The sequence below is a fragment of the Microtus ochrogaster genome, chromosome 6 (assembly GCF_000317375.1).
Source record: "Microtus ochrogaster isolate Prairie Vole_2 chromosome 6, MicOch1.0, whole genome shotgun sequence".
NCBI classification, from domain to species: Eukaryota; Metazoa; Chordata; class Mammalia; order Rodentia; family Cricetidae; genus Microtus; species Microtus ochrogaster.
Window position 1 is genome coordinate 10,681,469 of NC_022013.1, and position 6,000 is coordinate 10,687,468.

The following is a 6,000-nucleotide window of genomic DNA, read 5'->3' on the forward strand; positions in this document are numbered from 1 at the left end:
TTCAATACTTTTGAACTTGTTTATCACAGGTCCTGAAACTACAGAAAGCAAAACACAGATGAGCGGGCACAGATGGCCTGCCTGGCCGATGGATGGCTGTGCTGCTCATCATCCAAATAAGAGGTTAAAGGCTGAGGAGATATAAATGGTTTAGAAAGCCCCGCTTCTTTCCTTCTGCCATGTTCCCTCTCAGAGTTGCATCTCCACTGACTGTCCGAGGACAAGAACGACAACTTCTCGTGCTCCCAGGAGCTCAAAGTCCTGGAATCCATTCCTGAAAACGCGCTGACAAAAGCAGTTCCATCTCCACCTGGAGGGGGCGCCAGTGAGCACGCTTTTTAAGGTGATTCCCAGGCTGAGCAGGTGTGTCAGCCATCGCCCTGTTCCACCACCTCCCCTCCACCCCGCTCCCCGCTGCCCCATTACGCACACACTAGAGAGCAGTCCTACTGGTGTTTACCTAGCATTCTAAGGTGTCAGCAATAGCTTCCCTTCAGGGGCTCTTCTGGGCTTCCTCAGGAGCACAGGTCTAGGCCGGGCACCACGGCGTCACAGGGCGCCTGGCCTTACTTTGTCAGAGCTCCAGAACAAGCAAATGTAGGTTGCTCATAGTCGTCCTCCGTACACCAAAGTGGTTCCAAGATCCAGAAGTCTGGAGACAAGCATTGCCAAGAAACATGGATGCATCACTGGACTGCAAGTCAGGAGCTTTAGGTTGGCAGTCACTCAAGTTAAAGAGACTTGGGACAATCATGTCATTTCAGGGAGCCTCAGTTTCTTCAGCAACAAGACGGAACCCAGGGCTGGGAGATGGGGAGAGATCAGTAGGTAAGCACTTTCTGTGCAAGCATAAGACCCTGAGTTCAGCTCTCCAGAACCCACATAAAGCTGGGCTTGTAGCACACAATCAAAGTGCTCCCTCAGGGAGGCAGAGACAGGAGCATCCCAGGGAGCCCTTGGGCCAGCCAGCCTAGAGTACACAGTGAAAACAAGAAGCTCTGTCCCAGACAAGGTGAAAGGTTACCACCTATAGTCATTCTCTGACCTCAACCTGTGCGGTGGCATATGCACAGGAGCTCACGCTTGCGCATGCACAAACACACTCTCTCTCTCTCACACACACACACGCCACATCACACCACACAAGGAGCCAAGGACCAGAGAGATGGCTTAGCAGTTAAAAGCACCAGTGTCTTGCAGAGGACCTGAGTTTGATTCCCAACACCCATGTCAGGTGGCTCACAACCACCTGTAATTCCAGATCCAGGGGGATCAAATGTCTCTGGTCTCTTGGCACTTAGGCTCCCATGTTCATACACACACACACACACACACACACACACACACACACACACGCATAATTTTTTTTAAATGTTAGAAATAATTTTTTTTTTTTTTTTTTTTTTAGCAGTGCTAAGGAAGTTAGCATCCCATGAAAGCCACAGAAGGGCAAAGAGAAGCCCCCAGGGGTGGCTGGGTTACTAAAGTCAGGTTAGAATATTGTAAATAGATGTCTTAAACAGCCGGATGATTATAGGTTCTTAAATTACAGGGACTGAAGTTGAGGGTGAGGCCAGAGAGGTCACCAATGAGGCAGGCTTTCCTAGAGCTTTGCCTTTGGGCTCTGGGTCAGGCACGATAATCTGAATGGGACCGATGAGGCTTTGCCTTGCTACCCATGCGAGTGCACTTATGTGATTTCTGTGATTGTTCTTTTCACTTGACGTTTTGGGACTGCAATGTGTGCAGATAACCGAACTCACGGAAGTGAGGCGTGGATGAGGAAGGGATTGCTCTGGGGTCTTTGCAGGTACAAAGGATATTTATTGAGGGACGATCAGCCTGGATACAAGGTGGGGCCTGGCTCAGTCACCAGAGAACTTGTGGGGAGAGACAGGAATACAAAGACCATGTGAAAATGGGCACAGATTGGAGTGGCACAGTGACGGGTGTCCGTAGTGAGAGCATGTGCTAACAGCTGCGGCTAGGTGCACGAGGGAGAACGCACTGGAAACTGAGCTGCAGTGTCCTCCACCCTGGCTGATCCCACGCCTGACAGCCACCGGCAGCTGGACACCCGTGAGCTGCAGACAGGTGGACCAGTGTGCTCCTAAGCGAGTGTGTCTTCAGAGTTGGCCACATAGCGGCACTGTGATGGTTTAATTGTCATTGGCACACAGTCTAGAGTCACGTGCAAAGAGACTCTAGACTGGGCCGGCCGAGGAGGTGTATCTTCATTATGTTAATTGAGCTATGTTAATTGCCCACTGTAGGTGGTGCCATTCCCTGGGCTGAGAGACTGGATTGCCCAGGGAAGTGAGCTGAGCGCAAGCATGCATTCATCACTGCTACATGCTCTTTACTGAGGATGCAATGCGACTGTCTGCTTCAAGTCCCGCTGCCTCAGCTTCCTCTCAATCTGTTACTGTGAGCCAAAAAATCCTGCTCCTCTAAGTGCCTCTGCCAGGCGCTGTTTGTTTGTTTGGGGTTTTTTTCAAATTTAACTTTGTATCGATTCTTTGTGGCTCGTGCATCTCGATGCCACTCATCTCCCCATCCCTTCCCATCTGCCCTTGCAACTCACCCCCCCCCCCGCCAGGATAAAACAAGATAAAATTTAAAAGAAAAGGAAAGAAAAACCTGGTTGTGGAAGCTGCAGTGCGACACAGGGAGTCCCACAGTCCTTTTCGTTCATGTGTTGTGACTCCCATTGTTCATTGCGTTGCCTCATTGTTCTGATCTGAGGTCTCTGGTTTTTGCTACATCATCAATGCTGGGCCCTCAGGGGGCTCCTGTTGGATATCCTGTCATTGTCCTGTGTCATGGAGACCCTGTAACATTGTGTCTGCAGGACCAGCCCCTTCACCCGTTCCAGAGGATCATAGATGGGTTGGATGATGGGATGGGCCAACTCATGGCCCTGGTTCTGGGTCTGCATGGTTGCTGGGTTGGTCAGCTCATCAGCTTTCCCTCATCCTCAACAGCAGGGTGAGCTCCCCAGTACTGCCCCAGCGATAGCTCACCCTATGTAGTAAGCAGCAAGGGTTGGGGTTGATTCTTCTGCTCTCGTGCCCTCAGGTTGGCTCATCCACGCCTATACCACCAGGGCCAGCTCTACTGTTTTGCCTAGTCGATGTGTAGGGGCCGCTCTGCCTAGGGCTGCAGCTGGTGAGAGGCAGGTCCAGCTCTCTTGCTCCAGTAACCTCAGGGACAGCTCTCCCACCCACCATAGACGTCTAGGGGCATGGAGGGTGCTTCTCGCCCTCGCCCACACCACCGTGTAGCAAATGAGGGCAGGACTCAGTCTCTCACATTCTCGTTGCCAGCTCATTACACCTCCACCAAGAAAGTCAGCTGTACTGTGTTGCCCCAGGCAAGGTTCAGGGCCCACTCTCTCTAGTTCTGCATCCAGTGAGGAGAAGCAACAGGTCTCTCATCCACTGCAGATCGGCCAAGTGTTTTTTTTATCACAGCAACAGGAAAAGTAAGACAAGCCCCATTGTTCCAAGTGCTTGGTGCAAGCACCAACATTTCTCAAGTTTGCATCCATCCCTTCGTGCACATCAGTCCTAACGGTTCCTTTTTTTATATGTGTACCAAATATATATATATATATATATATGTTCACATTTTGCAAATACACATATTTTGTGTTTGTCTCATGTGGGTGTTCCTGTGTGTATGTGTATATGCATATGGAGGCCAAGGGTCAGCCTCAGTGTCTTTGTCAGACTCCCTCCACCTTTTCTGAGCAGGGTCTCTCACAGATTCAGCTAGACGAGCTGGCCATGAACTCCAGCATCCCCCATCTCGGCCTCTCCAGCTCTGGGATTAGAAGCTCACATCATCAGCATAACCTGCTTTGGGCAGTGCAGCTCGGGTCCTCATACTTATGTGACCCTGGCAAAAGGGGGTTCTGGGAGGCCACCCCTCACCGTAACTAAGTACAGACATGGGATCCCACAAGTCCTATGAAGGAAGAAGGAAGGAGGGAGAGAAAACAAACAGGACTTCCTTTTCAAGGTCCCACGGTCAGCAAGATAATGGTGTCCCTAAAGAGAGACCTCTGTCCTCATCCCCAGACTGAGGGTACAGACAGAAATGAGGTCATTAACTCACCATGTTTTCAAAAATAGTCCAGAGGAGCCCAGTGTGGTCACAAGGTGTGGACGTGGCAGACAAAGACAAATAAATCAGTGTCCACATGAGATCCCCCGCTGGCTTAGAAGGCAGAACATGACAGGGCACATGGAAGTTCCTAGAGACTAGGGAGGCCAAGGAAACAGTCTCCCCTGGAGATGCCCGAAGGAAAATGGTCCTATTATGCCTAGACATTTACCCACAGGGACCTGCGCCAAACTTCTACTTGCAGAAGGGTCAGTGTTTGTGTAATCCCAACACAGTGGGAGGTAGAGGCAGGAGGAACAGAACTTCAGGGTTGTCCTTGGCAACATAGTGAGTTCGAGGTCAACTTGAGCTACTTGAGACACTGTCTCAAAAAGACGGAGGGTCTCACTTATCTACGTGGAATTAAATGTCCCTAGAATTAGTGTTTTCAAATGCTGACATTTTCTTGTCCACGTGGATCTAGGATTGGCCCTGTCTCAGCGAGGGGTACATGTCGCTGTGGTTAGGAGGTGGCCCAGGCTGGAATCGTGTCACTTTCCCTGCTCATCAGACCAGCACGGCCCATGTCAAGTCACATGACTTGAGCTTCCTCAGAGCGTGGTGGCTGAGTTTCCAGAGAGCCAGGCATCACCTCTGTGTGGAGGGTGCGGATGCGTGTGTACATGGATGTCCAGCTTGTGTACATGGATGTCCAGCTTCAGGTGTCATTCTTCAGGTCACTGTCCACTTTGTGCTTTGAGACAGGGTCCCTCCCTGGCCTGGAAGGCGAAGCTAGGCTGATGGGATTGGCAACCCCCATTACCCAACCCTCTCTGCCCCTCCCCCCTCAACTCTCTTACTTTGAGTTTCTATTGCTGTGATAAAACAAGTTGGGGAGGAAAGTGTTTATTTGGCTTGCATGTCTATCACTGAAGGAAATCAGGACAAGAACTCAAGCAAGGCTGGAACCTGGAGGCAGGAGCTGCTGCAGAGGCCATGGGGAAGGACTGCTTATGAGCTTGCTCCTGTTGGCTTGCTCAGCCTGTTGTTTTATTGCATCCCGGACCAGCCCAGGGATGGCACCACCCATACTGAGTTGGGCACTCCCACATCAATCATCAATCAAGAAAATCCACCTTAGGCTTGCCCATAGCCCAACGTGGTGCACACATTTTCTCCATGAACGTCCCTCTTCCCAAATGACAATAGCTGGTGTCAAGTTGACGTGAATCCAGACAGCACACCAACACCAGGGTTACAAGCTTGGACCACCATTTCCAGCTTTTTTGGTTGCATGTATGTGTAGCACATGTCTTCTCTCTCTCCCAGTGACCCTTCACTTCCCTGTAGTTGGTGGAAATGTACTACTCTTGCCATCCGTGTTGCAATAGAGCAGTGGCGGCAGCCTTTGCCACTTGGGACAGTCCACAGCCTTACAATGACACTGTTGTTTTATGGTGTGTTTGCTCCAGCCCGGTGTGGACAGAATTCTACCCCGCCCCCTCCTGCCAACCTTTAACATTTCCCTCAGTGGGATTCTGAACTAGGGCCTATTTGTTTTTATTGTTGTTTTTAATAAACTAAAGGTCTTGCAAATGGATTGTTTGGGGTTTTAAGACACAGTCTGATGTAGCCTAGGCTGGTCTCCTACTTACTATGTAGCTGAGGATGACTTTGAATTTCTGATCTGCCCTTACCTCCCCAGTGCTGGGATTAAGGACATGTGTCACCAAGCTTAGTTGACTCAGGGCTGGGGATTGCACCCAGGGTTCCTTGCATGCTGGGCAAGCGCGCTTGCAACTGAGATGTACCCCCAGCCCCTCTTTGATGTTTTAAAGGTCAACGTGTCTTTGCTAACTTGATTATCATTTTTAGAATGATTTTATCTTTATA